This window comes from Meriones unguiculatus, chromosome 4 (genome assembly GCF_030254825.1).
Source record: "Meriones unguiculatus strain TT.TT164.6M chromosome 4, Bangor_MerUng_6.1, whole genome shotgun sequence".
Taxonomy (NCBI): domain Eukaryota; kingdom Metazoa; phylum Chordata; class Mammalia; order Rodentia; family Muridae; genus Meriones; species Meriones unguiculatus.
The window spans coordinates 119,063,265-119,086,785 of record NC_083352.1 but is presented as its reverse complement, the minus strand read 5'-3'; the positions used below and the strand labels follow the sequence as shown (position 1 = coordinate 119,086,785).

The 23,521-nt window shown below is 43.8% G+C and overlaps 1 long non-coding RNA gene across 1 annotated transcript in view; it reads right to left on the bottom strand.

The window, feature by feature from the left end:
• Window positions 1-1,453: 1,453 nt before the first annotated feature.
• The window catches only part of LOC132653537 (uncharacterized), a 65,187-nt gene continuing 43,119 nt past the window's right edge, over window positions 1,454-23,521 (bottom strand). Inside the window, exons 2-3 of the long non-coding RNA XR_009591267.1 lie at window positions 2,352-2,431; window positions 1,454-2,138 (exon numbers count right to left, since the gene is read on the bottom strand). This is a non-coding gene — a long non-coding RNA (uncharacterized LOC132653537). The remainder of the gene's footprint in view (window positions 2,139-2,351; window positions 2,432-23,521) is intronic.

Here is a 23,521-nt window from a genome sequence, read left to right as displayed (position 1 = left end):
CTCTCTCTCCCTCCCTCTCTCTCTCTCCCCCTCTCTTTCTCTCTCCACCTGCTCAGAGATAAGCAGGCTTACTGTAACCTTGCCTCTATCAGAGCATTCTCCCTCCAGCTGCAGCCCCAAGACGACCTTGGATCATCACCTTCCTTTTAGCCACGCCTTGACTGCTAGCCTGTGGTACGGTCACGTGCCCATGCTCCTCTCCTGAAAACCTATGTGTCAGAAAGCTCCCACTGTGTGAAGGGGCTGTGCCATTCAGGGCCCCATCATGGCTGGCTATGGCCATGAGCAGATAACTCTCCTAGTAAACTTGTTCTGGGGGATAATTTTCCCCTCAGTTTCCTTTCTACAGACCTCTGCTCATCTTTCTTTTACAAAATTATTTCTGAGGGGTAGATCCTGCAGAGGCAAAGACCTTAAGAACTCACCACATTCGAGGAATACAAAGGAGGTCTGTGTGTCTAGAGGAGCTGAGCAAGAATGAGTGTGGGAGATGAAGTTAGAGAAGCGGGCAGGTGGCAAGCACGCAGGGCATGATGAAGGGCTTCAGAGAAAGCGCGAAGGAGAACAATTAGAGCCTGGGAAGCCACTAAGAGGCAGGTCTGACTTCCACAAAAGGTTTTCTTCTGAGTTATAATATGAAGAGAGACTGAGGGACTGGGGCTATGAACAAAAAGAAGAGCTGAAAGGCTGTGTGCGCTTTCTAGCATCCTTTTATGGGAAGGCAAATGAAAGAGAAGGTTGAAGCTCACGTTCACCGAGTCTACTGCGAAGTTTACAAATGTTGAACAGCTTGTATAAAGGGAAGGCTTGGGCCTCTGCATGTCTCTCGTGTTCTGATTGTGATGTCTTGGGTAAAGTGTATCACCTTTCAGAAGCTCCATGTATTTATGTATAAAGTAATTTAGTTCCATCTTCAAAAGAATCCAGTGTATGTTATACTCCTGGGTTTCCTGCAAAGGAAAATGTCTCGGTTCTGCTGTAAATGCATCAGGTAGCTGCAGACAGTTCCCAAGGCTGGAGCAGGCCACAGTCAAGCTTGGAGGGAGCTTCCAGGGGACCAGAGGGTAGACGCAGAGAAGTTTGGGTATCTACTTATGTAGCACAAAGTTCCACGACCCAAGTAACAAACCGTCATCTCAGGAATGTGACTTGGGTGGGACCTGCTAATGATGGAAACAGGGAAGTGGAAACAAAAACAGAATAATATTAAAACACGTGTAGGGTAGGAAACATTGCTAGAGTGGAAAGCAAGTCAGAAATCGTAAATGAAAAGATAGAAGTTATGTCATCAAATATGCATGATAATCCCCAAAATCAAATAAAATCATGGCTCAGAATAATGGAACAGGTCCATAATTCCAAAACCTAGAGTTCTGTCTATATATCAAGATGCTGAAAAAAAACTCAAATACTAGCAATAAATTCATAAATAACATAATTAAAAAGGGGCAGAGATACAGAAAGGCATTTCACAGAAGGATGAGTGCCAGTAAATCACTGGGAAGATAAACAGGATTTATGATGAGGAAAATACAAAGTATGACAAGGATGATGGGCAGTTTTTCACTGATTCAACTGAAATAAAAATCCCTGAATTTTTGTAGAGTTGGTTTTTTGTTTGGTTGTTTTTGTTTGTTTTGTTTTGTTAGTTCCATAACATTTTTCAGTGGCACAACATTGCATTATCATAGAAAATAATTAATAGTGTTTTTTAATATTGACTGCATGTTATCCTCTGAAATCCAGTGATTCACAGGTGTAATCACACACGTGTATCAGTGCACATGGCTCAACATATTCAAAGCTGTGCTATTCACCAACTTCCAAAACATGAAAACTACTCAAACATCCCCCACGGAGAAAACCGGTCAGTAAAATGGTACATTTATGCAAACACGCATACGGGGACTATTCCATGTCTGATGGTTCAATTCGTGATTTTTTTAAATGTTGAGTATGGAGGTGTGTGGTCTATGTGCGTATGGATATGCCGATGGATGAGTGAGTGCTCGAATAGGTAGAGGCCAGAGGAGTGTGGTGGGCTTCTTCCTGTAGTGTTGTTCACCTCAGTTCTTCAGACAGTGGCTCTCACTGCGACTAAAGATCACCACTTTGCCTAGCTTTTTGGCTGGGAAGATCTGAAGAGAAAGAGAAAGCAGAGAAGATACATTTCTTTAGTTGAAATGGAAACAGAATGAAAGCCCAAAATCAAATGGCAAACTTAGAGGGAGCACCAAACTATTTGCATACGTAACAGAAAGGTACTCGGTACTTCAAACATGTAATGAGAAATTCCACAGCAAACCAGGGCAGGGAGAAGCACTTTATTTGAAAGAGCAGTACATACATACCTAGTGGTCCTAGGAGTGACACCCCATAGCACAAAGGTCTTGGCCTCCTAATACCATTCTCAGCCAAAGGAATGAGCACACTAGTAGTAGAACAAGAAAAATAGAAGACAAACTTAGAGTATTACATCACACCAAAAGATATTCAAAGAATGCTGGGAACATGTATTGTACACCTAGAGCTCTTTTAAAGTGACTTCCGCTTGCCATATTGGGAATGATTTGAATGTCAAAACTCTATTATATTCCAGTAAAGATGAAACTATATGTCAGTGCTACTGTGACTAAGAATGAGTGAATGCATGCATGGATGGATGGATGGATGGATGGATGGATGAGTTGGAGAGAAGAGAAAGGTCTTCCTTACTGAACATTCTTAACTTGATAAAACATGTCCAACACTTGACCAAGATTTAAAATAAATAAAAGTAAAACATTAAAGGCAAATATGAAATGGTATACCTTACATGAGACAGCATGCCTTTTTCACATATATCAGAATATTCAGAACGAGTTTACCATCATGCTATGTAATAAAGTTATATTGGATCTGAACGTGCAGCCCTGCCTGTCATCTGAGTGACCCACCTCGCACACCCACTTTGCCTAAAGTGTAGGTAAGAGATCAAAGAGAGCTTCAAGGTTTTGGGTACAGTTCCCGTTTATAGATGGGAGCCAATCCCTCACCGTCTGAATCTGTTGCCATCCTTAGAAATTTGCTGAGCCAACAGTGTGCTACAGAAATCAAGTCCTGGGCATGTGGATGCCCCAAGAATACTACCGAAGTTCCAGCATGAACGTCTACCTGCAAGTCCTTCATTCTACTCTGAGGAAGTTTAGTAAGCCAAAAAGCCAGTTTGAAGATAACTGAGTCCCAGATAATGGTTCCTGGTGAACTCCCAGCACCAGCACACAAGTCCTATGAGGGAATCCAGCTTGGAGTTAAATTCACTGGGCCAGAACAGCCACCTCAGCTAACAGCATGGAGCAGAGACAAGCTGGCCTTCTTTCCAAGCTTTGACTTGACTGCTGATTCAGAAGTAGAATGAAGGTTGCTCTTCCCCTAAGTCCTTAAGTCTGTAATAGTTTGCTGTGTGGAAATAGACTGGAACAGCAGTATTACTTCTTTTCTTGCTACTAAATATTGAATCTAGTGTCTCACACATGCTGGACACACATTCTGCCACTGAGGGACATCTTCATCCCATCTCCTTACTTTTATTTTGAGGCAGGGTCTCGCTAAGTTCCCCAGGTTAACTTTGAATTCTTTCAAAAGTAAACAGACCAGGACTTGAGCTTTCTTCCTGCAGTGGCCTCCTGAGTAGCTGGGATTACAGGCCTGAGCTACCAAGTCTGGCTGCCTGTCTTTTACTTTTTAAAATGATGAAGGAAGAGAAGGAAATGAGATATGCAGAGAAAAAGAGAGAGAGAGACAGAGATGGAGACAGAGAAATAGAGAGACAGAGACAGAGACCAAAGGAGAGAGGGAGACCAAAGGAGGGAGGAAGGAAGAGCAGGGTGTGCCCTTTCATTTCATGGAAGTAACAACATAAATAAGCAAAATTCTCTTAGTGAGCTAGTGTACCCTGATCCAGAGGCCTCTGGGGCCTCCTGGGCAGAAAAAAAAATCACAGGAGTGGCCGCTGCGTGGTGTCCCCTGAGCTGCTGCTCTCCTTGTCATCAGCAAGGTGAGAATGGTGAAAAAGGCTGCTGTCCCTGGTGGAAACCCTCACTTGTTCAGATATCTGCAAGAGCAATGTCTAGAGCAGGGGAAAGGGCCTCTATTTATGCATCTTCTCATGTATTTATTTATTCTGTCAAAGGCATTTTCAAACTTGTCACTTTAACCCTAAGGAATTTTTCATCTATTTTGGAATTTCAATCACCATGTCATCGAATGGAGAAGATGATATAAGGGCAGCCCAGCTGCTTTGAGCAGCATAAATTCCATGGCCTTGGCCTCCAGGTAAGCTAGTTCCCTGGTGACCTGCTGCCAAAACCATTCAACCAAAGGATGCTGGACTCTGGCCCTGAGATGGCATTCTTGTGAAAGATGCTTATCTGAATGATGGCTTGCTTCCTGTCCTTGAGTCACTATTAAAACCTAATAAAACAGGCTCTTTTTCAGGGTCTCTAACTTCCAGTGTGGCAAATGGACCCTAAGAATCCACCTGGCCCTGACTCTGGGCTGAGAAACCAATAAATGCTGCAGAACAGCAGCTGTGCTTCTCCTTTGCCTGTTTGTTCTTAGGCACCGCTGCTTGGCTCTGTACGCATGAGGCTGCATATGGCAAATTATGTCACCCCAAACCTCTAGAACTGGCTTCTAATTGGGAAAGGAGAAAAGGGAAAACACCAGAGACTGTCACCATCTCCCGTCCTTTCCGACCACTGACTGACCCTCATGCCCAGGTTCCCAGGCCCTGTAGCTTTGCCTCATCCCTTTTGCATGTCACATCTAAGTGAGTGATGTCGTGTGCCTGGTGTTCTGGCACCAAAATGCATGTCGTTGCCACGGTTTTCTTCTCCTGGTTCATCTTTCACGTTCATGCACTTCAATGCTGTTATGATATCTTGCAGGGCAAAGATCTTTCTCGATCTAGTCTTCTTCAGCCAGTAGCAACTGGGTGTTTCTCTCGTTCACCTCTCCAGCCATGAAGCCAATGCATCTTGGATCTGAGTTACCTAAGCTAATGCTTATTTAGCTCCCTAAACTGTCCTATTTTAGAGTATAAGTCTCCTGTGCCTAAGCAACCCCAGGTCCATTCACGCAGGTCCCTGGAGGTTCTGGCCAATGTATTTTACTTTGCCAGCATTAGGCATAGGAAGAAAGTCCTATGGATGCATTCCTTTCCCATTCATTCATCCATCTTTCCACTATTCTCCATCTAATCCCTCGTTATCCCAAGGATCTTATACATTAAATGCTCCCCAATGTTTAGTTCTTATTGAAAGCAGAGGGAGGGGAATTAAAATTGACTTTACCACTTGTTTTAGTTGCTTTACTTGTCGCTAAGATCAAACACCTGACGAAAACCTAGAGAAGAACTATTTATTCTGGATTGTAGTTTCAAAAAGTAACAGTCTATCATTGCAGAGAACGCCCAGCAGCGGGACCAGCCTTTGTCCATGTTGAAAAGATCCTGTGACTGCTGGTCACAGCATGGAGGCAGAGAGAAAGCAGGGAGCTAAGGCAAGAAGCAGGGCCATGATGCCCCCAAAAGTCTCCCACAATGATCCACCTTCATCAGCCATGTTTCCAACCCCAAACGCTCCAAGCCTTCCCCCAAAACACCATCAGCTAGCAACCAAGCTTCCAACCACAGGAAACTATGGGAGAGAGTTCACACTCAAGGTGTAATACTGCTTTTCACTGAACTGTCAAGTTGGCAAATTATTTAGCTTTCTGGATCCCAGTTCACTTTCTGTAAATAGAAGTACAAGTATCTATTTCATAGGATTATACACATTTTAATTTTTTTCTACACAAAAGTTCTGCATTTCATAGATGATTAGTTAATCTGTTACTTTAATAAGCATCTTTCCCCTGGTGTCTCATACACATTCACCAGTGTGGAAGCCTCGGTCTTTCAAGATGACCCTAGACAGTTGTCTTAGATTGTCCATAAGTGGGAGGGAATGAATCACTTATCTGCTATGGGTCTTAAATTTCTACTCGGTCAGACAGGGTTTGTTTGCAATAACTCCTCACTGGTAGATACTGTGTCAGACAGCACCTGTAGTGTGCTTCATGTAAGACGGGGAATGCAGCTGATATGAAATAGATATTTTTGGAATTGCTGCTGCTACAGCTACTGGCGCCCATGGTGGTGGTGATGGTGGTGATGGTGGTGGTAGCCGCAGTGGCAGCGATTGCTGTGGTAGTGGTGGTAGATGTCGTGATGGTGGCGGTGGTTCTAACGGTAGCGTTGGTTGTAGGCGTGGCGGTGGTCTCAGTGGTAGCTGTGTGGTGGTGGTGGTTGTGGCAGCGGTGGCGGTAGTGGTAGTGATGACCACCGTTGTAGTCGTGATGGTTGTTGTGGCAGTGGTGATACAGTGGTAGGGATAGTGGCAGCAGTAACGAAGGATGAGGATCTGCAAATGAGTAGAAGGGGCAATGGGCTAGAAGGCAACAGTAAGGAGGATGATACAACTGATTGTCAGGAAAAATCAGTATCAAGTCCAAATAAATCTTGAACATTACCCCCAATGCAAACTGTTTCACCCCTGTGGTCTGAGCAATGCCAGAGGCCCCTAGAAAGTTGAATGTGTGAGGACGGATTACCACAAGGAACAAATTCTCAATAAGCTGGTATCACCCATGGGGGAATCCACCCTTCTCATGATGGCTATCAAGATCTATTACCCTTTGTGAAATACAGAGAAACCACAAACCCAGACCCAATGTTCATTTCTAAGACTGCATTAGACAATGTTTATCTACAGTGCACTTTGGCCTCTTTGGAGGACAGCCATCTATAAATAGTAGGTGGTGATATTGTTATTAATCTAGACATCATTTCACTGAAGCTAATTGCTACTGAGGATGGTGCAACATTCTTCTGGGCGTAGTCTAGGAATCAGACAGCAGAGGAGTGATCCATTATTTATTCATCTCAAGGCATCTCATAAAAAGCATTGGTAATATTTTTTTATTTCAGGGAGCACAAGGTGGACCAAAAGTATTATATGCTTGTCTGATGATATAGACAAGTTCCAATGCCACCTCTAGTTCTGATCAAGCACATGACAATGGAGAAAGTTACCTAAGCTCTTTTAAGTCTCATCTCTATGAGAACAAAAAAACAGAAACAAAAAAAAAAAAAAAACCACCACGATGTTCCATATTTCAGTGCTTGTAATGATGACATCAGATTATAAATGTTTCTTCCCATATCCATTTTGAGGCAAGAGATAATTGACCACTAAATACTTAGGGCTTGTCATGTGTCACCATAAACCAAACTCTCTTGTGTATACCTCTCTTTGCCTTATCAAGCCTGGGCTTTTGTAACCAAGGAAATGGGTGCAGTTTATTCCATGGAAGGGGTAGGGAGGTGTTTCAGCAGACATCTAGAAGAAGGTGTGCATTCAGCCAGTACGTCTTACTCATCCTCAAATCCCCACTCTTTAATTCCCCATTTAGTTATAACTCCAGTCAAAAAGGGATGACTGTGGACTTTTCTGCTCCATTCTGAAGTATAGCCAGTAGCCAACATCCCCACCCATTCTATACTGGCTTGGTGATTGGACAGGAAAACAATGAGCTCACATGTTTGTGTCAAACATTCAGTGAGAGAAGGCAGCCACAATAAGAGAACGCCCATATACCTGTATAAACCATAAAGCTACCCCAAATAAATACCGTTGGCCCATCCCCTATAAGGAACTGTGGCTCATCACCTGGGCAGACAGACACACACTTTGGGGCTCAGCAGAGCATAGCCAACAAAACTAAAGGAATCAGAAAGAGGATGAGGAGGATGAGGATGAGGAAGAGAAGGAGAAAGAGAACAAAAAAAAAATCAGGCCAGAAAATCCCAGGGTTAGTAGTGTTCCTCTGAAGCCAGAATAAGTTCAAATACACTAATTAATAATGTGGTCTTTTAGTTTAAACCTACTGTGGGTCACACTGGACAGAAATGGAGGTACAAACAGAGCTGTTTTCCTTTCTGAAAGCTTCCTAATAATAAAATAAAAAGAATCCATTCTCTTCTCTTTTCCTGGTTCTTGTCACCTACATGTCTTGGTTCATAGTTTCATGCTTCCTCCAGCTCCATAGCCAACCATACTGCACCTGCCTATCTTCATTTCTTTCTCTAGCCACAGCCAAGAAACTGTCTTTATTTCTCATTGCTTTATCACACTAGGTTCAATGGGCTAACTTGGGTGATCTTCTCATCTCAGTAAGCCAATTAGCAAATCTTAGCTTCTTTTCTTCTCTCTTCCCAACATGTTCATAGGTTCTGAGATTAGCATGTGGACAGCTTCGGGAGTCATTCTTCTGATTATTGCAACCGCTAAGCCAACATCTCCTCAACAGTGGTCCCTGGGCTGTTTTATCTGAATTACCAGGGTAGATTGATTAGCAAGGAATTTCAATACATCTAATACAGTCACAACCTAACTTTTCCAGGGTGGTTTCTTTGGGTGGTAGACAATGATTAATCTCACCCAGTACTTTGTTTAAAAATGTCTGCTCTACATGTGTCCAACAAAGCTATTGTCTTCCACAGATTGAGAAGTTTGGGCAGTATTTTGGGGGGGCTTCATTTTTAATTTGTTTCTCTAATCAATTGATGAGTATGCTTGTGTTTAGAAAAAAAGATTCCAATTTTAGACTGAGTATACAATCATGTATCAAGTAGCTAAAGTATGTTCCCTTGAGAAGTTGACACTAGTTAGACACCAACACATCTAAGCATCTGTGTCCCTAAAGAATTTCTGCTTATTTCTTCATACTCTGATCCCTCATCTATCAAGACATCTGTGTGGGTAAAGCTTGTTATTTGCTACTGATTGAGTGTGTAGACTAATAATAATGAGCTCAGACTCTACCAATAGACCCCATGGAACTCATCCATCTTGGAGACCTGATTTACAAAGAGTTCCACTGCTTTTTTTCTTGATGCAGTATCAATCCATCTAGAACTCACAGTGTAACCCATGGCATTGCCCACTTCTAGAAATAAAAGGCCCCACCCCCTTAACTGACAGCAATTAAAACATCAGGACACATAGGTAAAGGTCAAGGTCAGCACATGAGGCTAAGTCTTCAGCCTGTGTTTCCCCCATATACTAAATAAAGGCTGAAGCTGCTTTCTTTCTGGTCCATAACTGACGTGGATGGAAAAGGGATCCAAGGCAATAAAGAACATGAACAGCAGACTTATTGGGATCTTGACTTGCATGACTTCATGTACTTTTCAAGATTTTCCCATGGAGAAAACAGGAAACAGAGAGACAATGTCCTGTCCATTAAAAGCAGTCCACCATAGAGTCAAAGACTTCTCTCTATCTTTTGGTAGTTGGTGTGCTAGGGGATGACTGAACCTGATGGGCATCCATTTTCCTCTCTTTCCAGGTTCATGAAAACTAAAATTTAAGCTTAGATAAAGCCACTTAGAATACACAATGTTCTTGGGGAGGTGCTGCTTTTTTTAATATCTAGAATTTTTATCAGAAAGTAAGCTATGGAGTTCTACATATTTATGCAACACTCAGTGTTGGTGCATATATAACTAAGGAATTGGATGATAAAAATATAAGTAGAGGACAGTCCATCAGTAAACCAATCCATTTAATTTTCAAAAGAAAATCTATATCACCCCACTGGAATACAGTATGTGCCACTGAAAAGAATATCCTCTCTCTGTTTCATCTTTCTCAATCATTTTCTGTTTTTCTGTGCTATATAAACAAGGCTAACACATATCCTCAAATGCACTCAAAGTCAGAATTGGGGTGATAGCACATCCCCTAGAAAGTCTAGACTTAGAGCACAGGCATGAGTAACCATAACAATTATTTGTTAGAGTCATATAAAATGCCGCTGTTTACCTTACCTACAGAAAAGACATTCCATATTGTGCTTATTATTACATGATGGGCCATGTTAAATTGTGATTAGATCTATTAGTTATTCCAAAACAGAGGGGTGTTATATTAAGAAAAAAAAAAAAAAAACAGCCTGATGACTAGAGTGCAGAAGTGATAGAATTGGCTCATGATACACCCATTGCAGAGGCCAAGGATTTCAGACTAGGATGGTGGACCAGGCAATGACTTTAACTCTGACATAATGGGAGCTGTGAGACAAACTTTTTCCAGGAGTCTGAAATAAAATTTTCCAAAAAGGAAGGGGGGGGCGGGAGTTGCATAATAATTCTCCATGTATTCACTCCCTAGACTCTGCAATTGGCATTGTTAGATTTGCTCCATAACATGGGCCATTCCATTTACCATTTAATTTTTGACATTGGCATGGAACTCATCCGTCTTTGAAACCTGATCTACAAAGAATTCCACACCACACAGATAAGCAGTCACTTAACCCTGATAGTGACAATAGTCGCTATGACACCTGCCTATCATGGAGTTCCATATTTGTATAGTATTTAAAGAAATGTTTGAATAGTATGAAGTCACACACTTTAAGAGCATCGTTCAAGAAACATTATAGGATTTTTAATCAGAGAATTAACTTGACAAGCTTTTTTTTTTCTTCTTATCTTCTGGGCTAACTAATGGCTGGGGAATGAGATGAAATTGGTGAAAGAAACTGGTGGAGTCAGAACAATGAAATAATTTAGAGGGAAAGATGGTGATGGCCTCAAGGGGTGGTCCTGGGGACAGAGAGAAGAGAATAGATTCAGGGAATTTTTAGAACATCCCTGAAGTAATGATAGAAGCAAATGATAGACTTGACTTGAGGCAGTGAAGGGCAGAAAAAGTCAAATCGACTTCCAGTTTCAGAAGGGAGAGGAAAGCCATTTTCTGAGATGAGCCAGGATTTGGTAACTCGGTTGAGACATGAATATGGCCATGGACACTCAATGTCAGACTTCAGTTAAAAAATCACTGATAGAGCCAGGCGTGCTGGCACACGTCTTTAATCCCAGCACCCAGGGAGGCAGAAGCAGATGGATCTCTGTGAATTCGAGGCCACTCTCGTCTACAAAGCACATCCAGGACAGCCAAGACTACACAGAAAAACTCTGTCTCGAAAACAACCCCCCCAAAAAAAAAAGAAAGAAAAGAAAACCACTGATGGCTAATGTAGAATGACCCTTGCCTTTCCCAGCCTTCTCTAATCCCTTTGTAGCCAACAATCAACTTCTCCACATGTCCACTGAGGTCCAGAACTATTAGTACTGACTTGATCTGAGGTCTCTCTCAGATGCTTTTGAGATCACCTGAAGCTTAGTTGTTGCATCTTTCCAAGAAGCATTTTTTGCCCATTCCTGTAAGTGCTGATCAGACAAGTCCTAGAAATCCACACCTCTTCCTCTCCATCACCCAGAGTCCTCAGCTCTCATAATGATGCCCCTCAGGTTGTTCCTGATGCCTATTAGGTCGAGGATGATTTGACTCTTCAGGATTCCCAGGACTTAAGAGTTGTAAATAGAAGCCCAGAGACAACTGGGTAACTTTCTAGAGAGTGTGTCATCACCCCATCTCTTGCTTTGGATGCTTTGAGGACATGGATCACTCCTCTCTATATCCCTCACATAGACAAGAAATGATTGGGGAAGAAGGAATAAGGAATGGACATCTTTCTTGGCAGACACACGTTATATTAAAGTCACCAAGCTGAGCACAGGGAGAAAACTGATACATTAGACAAAGGCCTTCCCTCTAGGCGAGGCTGCTATGGTGCAGTTAACACACACCATAAATGGGTGCAGAGAGCTGAAAGATGAAAGGCAACACCTATGGGGAGGGTCAGGGATGATACCACCAGAGTGGGTGTCCTGGGAGGCACCAGGGTACCAGATGGCCAGAAGGGAGTCAGGTAAAGGAAAGCACAGCATCTACAAAGGCAGAGGGGCTTTCTGTGTCTGCACTATCTTGCCACCATAGCCAAGTCCTTCCTGGAATTTTCTTCTAGTGCAACTGCCACATGACAGCTCACTGCTTCCTCTTACACCTCAGAAGACAACAGAAAATACTTTTCATATGCAGTCGTGAAGGGATTTTAGCAGGGCCAACACCTTGCTTTTCCCAGTCCCTTCTTCCCTTCTGACACACCCCATGTCCCACGGCTGCCGGGAGCAAAACGTGAGTTCATCTGTGCTCAGGGCAGGTGGTAACAATAACAGCTAATCTCCGCTGGGCTCTCACTGCTGTGTGCCAAGAACTTTTTCGTTTATTCTTCTCAGCACGGTGCCAGGCAATTGTGATATGTGGGATGATGCAATCACTTAATTGCTTTTATACAGGAGGAAACTGAGGTAAGGATGTGAAATAGTATAGCCATCAGTTTGATGCCAGAAACAAAATATTTAATGTATACTGCAAAAAGTATGCTATAGCCCCACCACTACCTCATCCTCTGGGGTCTGTCCTTCTCAGGATTGCTCTCTGCCTGAAAAATATTCATACATTCTGTGTGCAGAGCCCAATAATTCCCAGAGCACCCCCAAAAGTCAAACCATGACCCTCAAGTTTATAAACCTTGAGAAACACAACTACTAAGCCACAATGAGTATATAGCACTCACCCACAATCTCCACATGAGTGAGGAGGAATAAGAGAAAAAGACCAGGCAAGTGGCCCAGGGAGGATACCTCCAACTTGCCCAGACTAGTGGCAGTTGGAGTCTGCACGGGAGAGAAGCTGACACCTTGCCCCAGGGAGGAGGAGGAGGAGGAAGATGCAGCATAGATGACAATCAAAGCCAGGGTAGGGAGAGCTGGCCCTAAGCCAGAGCAGTACCTCCTAGGAGCTCAGTGCATCTCTCTGACTCAAGGTAGGGTTAGTGAGGCCATGTGCCTACCAGGAAAGCACAGGCAAGAAGCCTGACAGGAGCCAAAGCTGTGTGCATATGGCAGCAACAGGTTCAGCCTGGGCCGCAGGGCCAGGTGTGCTGGCCCAGCCCAGCAGTGTGTCTGCAGACCAACCCTGGCCTGGGGAGGCTTGGGGCGGGCCTGGAAGAACTCCCTTCTTCAGGGAGGAGGCTACCTGTGATAGCATCCCAGGGAACCCGAAATGAAGATAGGTTCCTTCCCAACATCCCAGGGAATGGGGTTGGGGGTTGGGAGGGGATCGGCTAGTCATTCTGGGGTGATGACTCAGCAAACATCTGTCTGAGAGTTTCTTTTACCCACTGATCTAAAAAGATCTAGGGGAATTTTGTTTTCTTTTGTTTTGTTTGCTTGTTCTCTTATATGAATTTCAAGTCTTCATGGACCAGGGGGTACTATTTTTTTTTATGTGAAACAATTATAGACTCATTGGAATTTGCAATAATAGCACAAAGACTTGCTTCCCTCTGTCTACTTCCTCTCATGGTGACTTCTTATAAAGTCAAGTCAAAACCAGAAGACAACATTGGTAAAACACTGGGAACTAAGCTGCAATCCTTATTCAGTCTGCAAAATGTACATGAAACTTTAAATAAAAAGGTTTGCACTTACAGAGCCTTATCTCTAGACGGAACAAACTCCCAGGACTGTGAAACAAGATTGGTGATAGTTGGACTGGAAGGCAGATAAAGAGGGCTCAGGAGAGAAAAACAAATGTGGGCAGCAATCTCCCCGTGTTGCTCAGAAGTGGAGGACCATGACCTGGAACCCCTCATGAACTCCCATAGCATAGGCACGTATCGGGATTTTTGTGATTGCTACCTTGGCTTGGACTATGTATTATGGCTGAATGGTACCCACAGAAAGATAGGTTCACACCGTCCTCCAGCCCCCAGAAGTGTGTGATCCTATTTGGGGAAGGGCTCTGTTTTCACAGTTGGAATGAAGTCCAGAATACTGAGATGAAACCATCATAAATTACCCACTTGAGTCCTAACGTCACAAGAGCCCTCCAGAGGAAAGACTCAGAAAAAAAAAAAAAAGAAAAGTAAAGAAAAGAAAAGAAAAGAAAAGAAAGGCCCTGTGCAAACAGGCAGATGTAGACAGCCCCTTGAGGCTACAAGGAATCATTATCAAATAGATCCTCTTCTGGAGCCATCAGTGTATATTGCTCTGCTCAAAATTTGATTCTTCTGTGCTCCAGAACCATGAGAGAGCAAATTGCTACTGTTGTAAGCCAAGTCTGTGCTCAGTTGCTATGGCAGCTCTGGGAAATACATACACCGCCATGACAGGACACAGATGACCTTGTCCACAAGGTGGCCAACTGCTATAACTTGTCCCGCAGGATCTCAGGAGTCGGGGAGCTATACCGATGCTACCTTACCCACACGGAAACTGAGACGCAATATCTTGCCTTGCCCAAAAATGTAAAGCTGAGAGATGGTGAAAGGATGACTCAAGCCTGTCTTTGGCTCATCCCCAAGCCTGTGATCCTCACTAAGATCACTGAAGCCTGAGGAAAGGGACAGCTGATTGCTTGTTGGAGCAGGTTTTTATTCTATAGCATGGACCTCTCTATTAAAAAGGAAAAAGAAGAAGCCATCAGATGACAGGAGCTAAGAAGGGACTTTTTCTGGGTGAGCTTTCCTTTTCCCTCATTTGCTTGTGTCTCTCTCTGTGTGACACAAAGGGCGAGGTGGGTTGGAAGGAGCATATCATCCCACACAACAAGCCCTAGGGTTGTAGTGTTGCGCCTGTCTTTTCCTGAACCAACAACAGCATACGTGTTGGCTTCTGCTGCAGGAGTGCAATGGTGCTCTCTCCAAGAAGTTTCATAAAAAGCCCTGAAAACGAACTCCTAGGCCAGCCAGTTTCTTCCATGCCTTTGAAGCCCAGGGTAGGCCAAGCTACCTACATAGCCCTGGCCTGACCTGTCAGAGCCTGCTCCTTTTGCGCATCCTCCCTCTAGAGCCTAAAGAGTCTACTATATTTAATTATTTATTTTGACAACATGTGAAATATATTCACATGAAAAAAAAAAAAAAACACAAAGCCTCCCCCGCTTGACTCCTAACGTTCAGTTTTCTCCTAAGGAGTCCGTCTATAGGGGTGCAGCACTAAATAAATGTGTGCTTCTTTTATACAAACAAGCATGATGCCCCTCATACATCATTCTGTATCTTTCTCCATTTGGTGCAGCTTAGGAATTTCGCACGTGTATGACAGCTCCTAAAGTGTCTCTCCTCATATGCAAACTGCACGTCTCTAGCTAGCCCTCCACAGAGTAACCACTGGGATGCTTCTAATAAAACTGGCTTGCTAAATGGTACCATTCAGCCATAATACATAGTCCAAGCCAAGGTAGCAATCACAAAAATCCCGATACGTGCCTATGCTATGGGAGCTCATGAGAGGTTCCAGGTCATGGTCCTCCACTTCTGAGCAACACGGGGAGATTGCTGCCCACATTTGTTGGTATGTTGAACACTTACCTTCACACACAATGTAAAGTTTGCCCATAAGAGCAAGTTCTAGAGCGGGATTTCATGCTTCATTGAGTACCTGCATTTTAAACGTTTTTAAGCTATGAACTTGCCTATACAGAGCTTGTAGGAATGTATCCCCCAGCCAGCAGGCAGGCCCTGTTTGTGTGTGTGTGTGTGTGTGTGTGTGTGTGTGTGTGTGTGTGTAAAACACTGATCTGTATATTTAAAGTTATCATCTTAAAATCCTTTCCTGCATGCATGCTCTCCCTCAGTAAACCTGAAAACAAAACAATATGAAGGAAAACATAAAGCTAAGATTGAGAGGTGCTAGGATCCCCTTCTGATGGTGGTCCTGGAAGGCTTTGTTGAAATCTAAAGGCAGAATGGAACTCCCATGCAGAAGCCAAACACGTGGAAGAGGGCTTCAGACACAAGGAAGAATGGTCTAAGGACAGGGAAGGAACCTGGCTTATTTGGGGAAGTGAAAACAGCAAGCTATGGGGACTGGCCTCAGAGGAGTTGGGAAGGTTATCAGGGGCCAGATCAAACAGAGCCTCTTGAGCAAGAGGTTTGAGTTATTTTTCTCATTGAAATGGGAAGCCATTGAGGGACAGAGCATGAGAGGCATGCTACATTATACTTTTTTTTCTTTAAACATACAGCTGCTGTTTGGAAGTGAATTTTAGGGGCCAAGAATGGAAGATTGATGTCAAGATAGTAGACTGCTCCATTCTTTAAGTACAGACATGGGTCAGGGTGATAATAATAATAATAATAATAATAATAATAATAATAATAATGTCAATTATTGGCTTTCTGCTTGAGTCAAATGGGCTAAGTTGGTAATGCTGGGCACCAGAGTGGGTAAACCTTGGTAGGTTTAAGCTGAGGTCATGGTCTTGTCTTAATCATAGTAAGTTGAAGATGTCTAAGAAGTGGGAAACATCAAACTGAAACCAGCCTGGAGAGCATAGCTACTGAGCTGTGAAATGTCTGTCTCCAAGCCCATGAGCCCAAACCACATCACTCATGCCCAGGCATTTATGGGTATTGTCTTTTTGCAGCTATGGAGACTGAAGCTCTATTTCATGGGCAAAGTCCTCTCCCCAGTTTACCTCTTTAAAGGGGGAGATTAACTAGTAACCCTCCAAAACCAGTGTTCCCCAAAGGGGTAAAGCAACTGAGCTGATGCTCAGGAAAGACTTTGCTCCAAAGATTTCAGAACATCAGTCATATGATCCCAGACTGGACTCCAGTGGGAACAACCTGGGTCCAGCCTTTGACAGGGGGAGAGGAGAAAGTCCAACAGCCCACTTTGTTGGGGGTCACAGGATCAGAGTCACCACTTCCAACATCTAGATGACCAGATCCAGAAGAGGCCATTGTTTATAGTAATGGATGTCATGCCACCTTCACCAAATGATTGTTCTTATACAGCTTCTTCTGTGCCAAACCTCCATTGGCACCACATATACCACGCCTTTATCATCCCTTGACTCTTTGCCTGGAAGAGCTAGTTCCTATTTAAAAGGAAAACACATGGGAATGCTGAGACATACCAATGTTCAGGGGAATAAAATGGGATGTTCTCTTCCACTGTTTTATATATATAGTGACACACTACAGCTTCCACGACGAGACGGGTTTTTGTTTGTTTCTTTGGGGGAAAGGGTAGACAGTGTATAGGAAGGGACATGGAAATGAGTTCTAATGGAGTCTATGATGTGAAATTTACATTTGATAAGGTGTTGGCTTATAATAACAATTACCCATGTGAAGTTTAGATGGTTTAAAATGTGTAAAGAGGTGTTTAACACTAATGTTGACAGTGTGGTCATAAAACACCCTAAGTTTGCCTGCAAACATATATATATATATATAAACATAGATATATATTTATATTTATATTTATACAGCTGAGTGCCACAATGCCCAGTTTGGGAACTGACTGGGCATTGTGGCACTCACCTGTAATCTTAGCATCAGGAAGAAAGAGAGTTAGAAGTTCAAGGTCATCCTCAGGCTCCATAGAGAACTCCAGAACAACCAAGAAACATGAGACTTTGTCTCCAAAACGAAAAGAAAAACATATTTACAGCAGATTCATTTGTTACAGCCAAACTAGGAGATAATTTAAATGTCATGCACCCCTTCCACACACACACCCCAAACCATCCCAGCTAAGTCATTTTCAGCACATTTCAGCACAGTTCTTTTGAAACTGCTACAGTGATGCGGCATTTCAGGGACTGATTTGTTAAGATGTGTGTGCTATGTTGTTAAAGCCAAAACAAAGTTGTAAAATGGGATAATATTATCGCGGTTTTGGCAAAAGTCCAGGGAGTAATAACGAAAGAAATCTGATACTCTCATCTTTTCTGCTCAGGGTGGTTTACCCCCTTGCAGTGGGAGGTAGAGCCTTAGCCGATAAGAATGGCTTCCACTTTTTACATAGTATGTGACTGTATGATTCACATATTTTCCATAAAAATCTGTTCTTTTTTGAAATCAAAAGAAGCCACACATAATACAGAATAATACATAAAAATCTTTTGAAAGGGCAAAGGATTAGCAGAGGTGATTGCTGCTAATAGTAAAAAAGAACGTGGATAAGTTCTCCCCTAAGATCTGAGAGAAGATGAATGAGGTCAGAGTACAGGGAGGGAGGCAGAGAAGCAGGCAAGAAAGAAGGGAGGAAGGGAGTTAAGCCCTGACACCAGAGCTCAAGTTCAGTGGACTCTGTATAGTACTGCCTTCCAGGAACATGTTTGCACAAGGAATTGGTGAAGGAACCCGGTCCTGAGAACTGAGATCAAAATGTGAACAGACCGTAGGGCTCTATCAGGATTGCTCAGGACAGCTAGTCTCCTGGCACCCATTGTCTGGCTGTCACTAAGGGCACAAGCCTGGTAACTGGGATCCTGCCAGAACAAAGCCTTGCTTTTTGGAAGCATCCACCAAAAGCAAGCGAAGGGAAAAGGTCTTAGGAAAGAAATGAGGCCCGAATACAGGATTTCAAACTTACCCTTAGTTCCATCCTTTGTTCTCATGACTGAGCACTGGAAAGAGAAGGTGAGAGGTGAGAAAGTGTGGGGTGCTGTTCATGTTATTGTCTTGATTCAGGTGCTGGTCCCAAAAGTGTGTTCAGTTTGAGATCCACCGGCAGCTTATACACTCAAAATGTTTGCCTATGTGTCTACATTACTCAGTAAAAGTTATTGGTAAAGTAAAATGTGAAGATCTGTATTAGTTTTAAAAATATTAGTCATAGGAGGGAGGATCCCTTGAAGCCAAGGAGATCAAAATGGGCATCATTTAGGAAACCTGGGGTACCACAGGTTTTGTCCCAGCATCACAGGAGGCCACAGCAATGGTGTTACCCGTGAGCTGTGTTGTAAATGCCAGGGAGTTGTGGTGTAGGCACAGAACAATTCGAACAATGCATATGCTGGGAATTTGGGATATATGTTTGATGTTCACAGAAAACTAAATGTCCAAAATGTCGAAGTTACCCTGGGTGCATAGTCATTTTCACTTTTTTACTTCTTTGACATCTGTTCATTTCCACAAACAAAAATTTTAAATTATAACTTTTAAAGGCCTTTTAATTCTCTTGTTTGCTGACAAATCCTTAAAAAACTCTTTAAAGTAATGACTTTTCCCTTGTGAGATTTCCTCTGGCCTCTTTCTGTAGATGGTCTTCAGGTGGCTCGGTCCCAGAATCACTTGGGGAGATGCTTAAGTATCTCCATTCTTGGACCCCTCCTCAGACTTGCTGAAGCCTAATTATAGTATCTATAAGTTTGTATTATAAGACAGTTCTCTTGCTCTTTGCAGCCAAATCAGTTTCAGGTACAATGGTAAATGTGTCTCTTTTCTCAGCACTCTGGCTTCCTTTACCTGTTTGTCCTGTAGGAGATTATTTGATTTTTATGTGTATCCCACCCACTAAATTATAAGCCCCTGGAGGTCCCTGGCTGTTTCCAGTTCAACATAGGACCCAGGACACACGGTGTCCTTAACATGTTAAATGAATGCACGCATGAATGACTCTCAATCATCACAGGGCTTTTGAGGTCCAAAGAGTGAGATTTCTACAGTGGGCCCAGCTGCAGAACTACATATTTGGGTCTGGTTTGAGTATGTTTGTACCACTCCGAGGAGCCCAAGCTTAGGATCCCAGGCAGCTTTGAGTGGAGATGAGCCAGGGTTGGCCAGACAATAGGGAAAAACCCAAAAGCTAGTGGAACCAGCTGGAGAAGGAATGACCCAGTAACCCAGATTATAGAGTTTGTTTTCCATGAGCCGAGAGCTCTTTCCATTAACCTTAAAGGAACCGTGGCATAAATCATAAGCTCCATGGTTCCCAGGATCAAGGACTCCTAAGGCCCAGAAGTTCAAAACCTCCCAGCAGTAGAGAGGTTTTACAACTCTGTAGTGCAGGGCCCGCAGAGACCTGGATTCAACTTGTTTGGGTGTTTGTTGTGGTTGGGAGTTGTCACTCCTTTGAGCCTCAGTGGCCACATCTGTAAACGAAGAAAAACAATAGCATGAAGCTCCAGGAGTCTGTGTGTCAGGTTAAGCAGTCCATGAGGTAAATACACAGGGAGTTCATTTGTGGGGGGCAGGGGGGGGAGAAAGCCTGGAGGCCTATCCTCGGGGGGTTAATTCAAGAAGGTAGGGTTCAGAGCACAGAGCCATTGTTCCAGTTGTTTAAAGGAGCCTCCACAGAGAGACCTGGATTTTGGTGGTAAGACTCTTTAAAAACAGGCAGCAAGAACACATGACTAGTAAATGTCCCACACATGAGGCCCCATCAGTTGCAGCTGCGTTCTGCTCAGGTCACTGTGGAAGGGCACACTGGCAGTTCCTCTCAGGGTCTTGAAGCCCAGAGAAACAGGAGCTAGCTATGCAAACAAAGATCCGTGGGAGGACAGGACTGGAGGCCAAAATGTGTGTCCCCAACCGCACTGTGGGCTCAGCACAATCCACTGGCTCTGTTTCTTGGAAATAAGTAGCTCTCCTTGGCCAGAAGAAAACAAACTTTAGCAGGAAAGTGCTTCATGATTCAGTGGGCAAGCCAGGGAGGGCCCTTGAGTGGGGTCAGAATTTGTCAGCAGTGGCTGTCCTTTTCACAGATCCTGAACGTGGGGGAAAAGCCAGGCTTCCTGAAAATGAGCATGGTCTGTGTGAGTCTGTATGTGTGTGTGTGTGTGTGTGTGTGTTTCTGTATGTGCCTGTGTGTATATCTGAGTGTGTGTGTGTGTGTGTGTGTGTGTGTGTGTGTGTGTGCGTGTGTGTGTGGTCTTTATAGCCAGATCTCTAATATCTGGTGATTACGTTTCTCTGTATTTTTGTACATGCAAATGTACATGTGTCCATATATGTATGTATGCTCCTTGTGTGAGTTTGAAACCATATACGTATGTGTTTATGGCTGATGATATGTTTCTAAGTACATTTCTCAGAAGAAAGTAGGCTTATGTTCCTTTATTGGTGTGTGTCAGTGTAAGGTACTTGGGTAACTTGGCACCCCTGCTTAGTGAGCAGGGTAGGAGATGGGAAGAAGCAGCAAGGAGAAGCCCTGAGCCAGAAGGAGGAAAGAATCTTCTGGTACAGAAAGAAGGGGAGGCATGTTCTAAGCAGAGATATTGCAAGTTCCTGTCAGGGATGTGGCAAGGAAATGTCCCAAGAGTGGCCAGCTGTAGCCTTCAAAAAATGACCTCTCCAGGTCATTCTGACCTCAGGGAATCAGGCAGGCCCTGTGGACATACTCAGACCCACTAAGACCTTGGGGAGGGGGAGGGAAGAGGTTCCGCTGAAGCCTTACTTAGTAAGTTGGCTCACCAACTCCTGCACATGGGGTTGAACAGTAGAGAGGACATATACAACACCCGACAGCTCCTGACCGGGGAGTTCAGACCTCCAAGGGCTGCCCCTGGAGAAAGGTGAGAGCCTGTGAGACAGTTCCTCCTCAGCAAGGAAAGCCTTGTGGATGACACTTTGCATCTGTCTCTTGGTACACTCCCACTCACTTTGGGGAGCCAGGCCCAGACTTGACCAAAGAGAATGAGGTACTCTCACACAGGGAATGAAACACTGGCTGGAGCGGCCAGCCACGGTTAAGGAAAGAAGGCTGCTTGAGAACAATGGCATCCAATTATCTGAGAAGGGTGACAAGGCAGCCAATGGCCAGTGCTAAGAGGATAAGGGGTGAGAAAAAGAAAACATTACCTAAGCCAGTATGCAGACTCCACAGGATGCTCCCCTCCAGGGAAATGGCTTCCGAGGTTCACAAAAAAACTAGATCAAAGAATACTCCATTTCCACTTTGATAGTAGCAGTTGTTCTGGGCCTGTCTCCTAAGCTGGAATGGCCTGGCAAAGCAGTTTATGAGGACAGTACCCTGGACACCAGTTGTTCCTATCTTAAGGACAGAGTCGTCCTGTGCTGTGACCTCTATTTCTGTACCACTTTCTTCTGAGACCTTTCTGAGCCTGAGGGGGACACTATCATTTCTACCACAGCACATATACAGAGCTCCTGAAGGCAGAGGCTTCCCAGTCTTTAGCCCACATTCAAGCATCTACAGAGAATACCACATCCCAACACAAGGGCTGCCAGATCCCATCTGGGAGTTTCTTATGGGATTCTCTGTTGGTGGGAAGGGCAAGAGCAGAGGCCCCACCTTCAAGGTGGTCAGCGAAATGTTACATACCCAGGTGGCGAAAGAGAACAGAGACTCCACAAGCCCACTTGGGCCACACTGGTGGGAAGCCCACTGATACAGGCTGAGATGGTCCCTCCTCCCCTGCTATTTTATCCCTTCTAGGGGTCCTTTGTCCCGCCCCAAACAGAGAGACCATTTTTCTTCCTGTCTGGCAAATAGTTTCAGGACCCTGGAAAGCCCTGTGTGTGTCTGCCTGGGATCTAGGGCTGAAATCAAACTGGAACTCAAGCCTCGGCAGTAAATGGCCTGGAGTTCCTATTACCCCTTATTGTGAGCCTTTCCAGGGACCGGCTTTAGAGAGAGGCAGAAGCTAGGGACATGGTCACTTTACTCTCACTGAATACCAATTACTGTCATCAAGAAGAAAGAGGGGGGAGGAGACTGCTGTGCCCTGGCACTGAGACCAGCAAAGGGTAGTAAGCATGAATTATGCATCATGCAAGCAACAGAGATAAGAGCGGAATGGGGAAAATCATAACCCTATTAATAATGGAAGTGCAGTTTGTAAACTCTCCACCAGGAATAATTTGCATTGCAATATAAACAGGGAGTATAATACAGAGCAGCCGGCAACGGTGCTTCAGTGAAATGTAAAAGGCACCATTTCAAACATTAAAAGTCATGATTAAATTATAAGAATTTGCTCAGCAGGATGTGTACAAGGAGAGGGCGTGTACTCCGACTCTATCTAAACCCAGGGTCAGTCCTCTACATGGCTGTCACGAGCATGGACCAAAAACATGGTTTCTTGAACCCTTAATAGTTATGCCCATTCATCTTTGGTTCTGAGTGTTCATTGTGTGCATCACTCCAAGCATTTATAGGCAACCACTCAATTGACTCATGAAGCAACTATAAGAGGGTATCTGAACACCCCATTAAATAAATGAGAAAAAGAAGGGAGAAAGAAGCTAAAAAGCCTGCCTTAGGTTCGAAATAGATAAGGTGACAGTGTTGAAGGGAAACCCAGATAATCTAATCACTGCGCTCTGGGCTCTGCCATTTCTTTAGTACCTACTCTGTTACCCACTTCCCCCTCCCCACCTCACCTATCCCTTAAACAGGACAGCGGATGGAAAGCTGGAGCCAATGTTTTCAAATAATTTGATAACACATTAGAACCATGATCAAGTGTCCATCAAATTATCCCGTGTTTATAGGAATCTGTTCTGGGAAAGAAAAACAAACAAACAAAAAAAAACTCAATGCCATTATATACCTGGTAGCTACTAAAGCATGCCCTTGGCATAGATGTTGATAAGTAAAATGTTGGCATACAGGGGTGGTTTTGTTATCACATTACCATGTGTGGGAGGGGGAGCAAAACAATTCCAATGTAGTTATACTCATCAAACAGTTAAACAGGCAGCGGTGAAATTGTCTCAGCTGCCAACAGGGGGCAGTGAGGAAGGAGTTTGTCATAACATG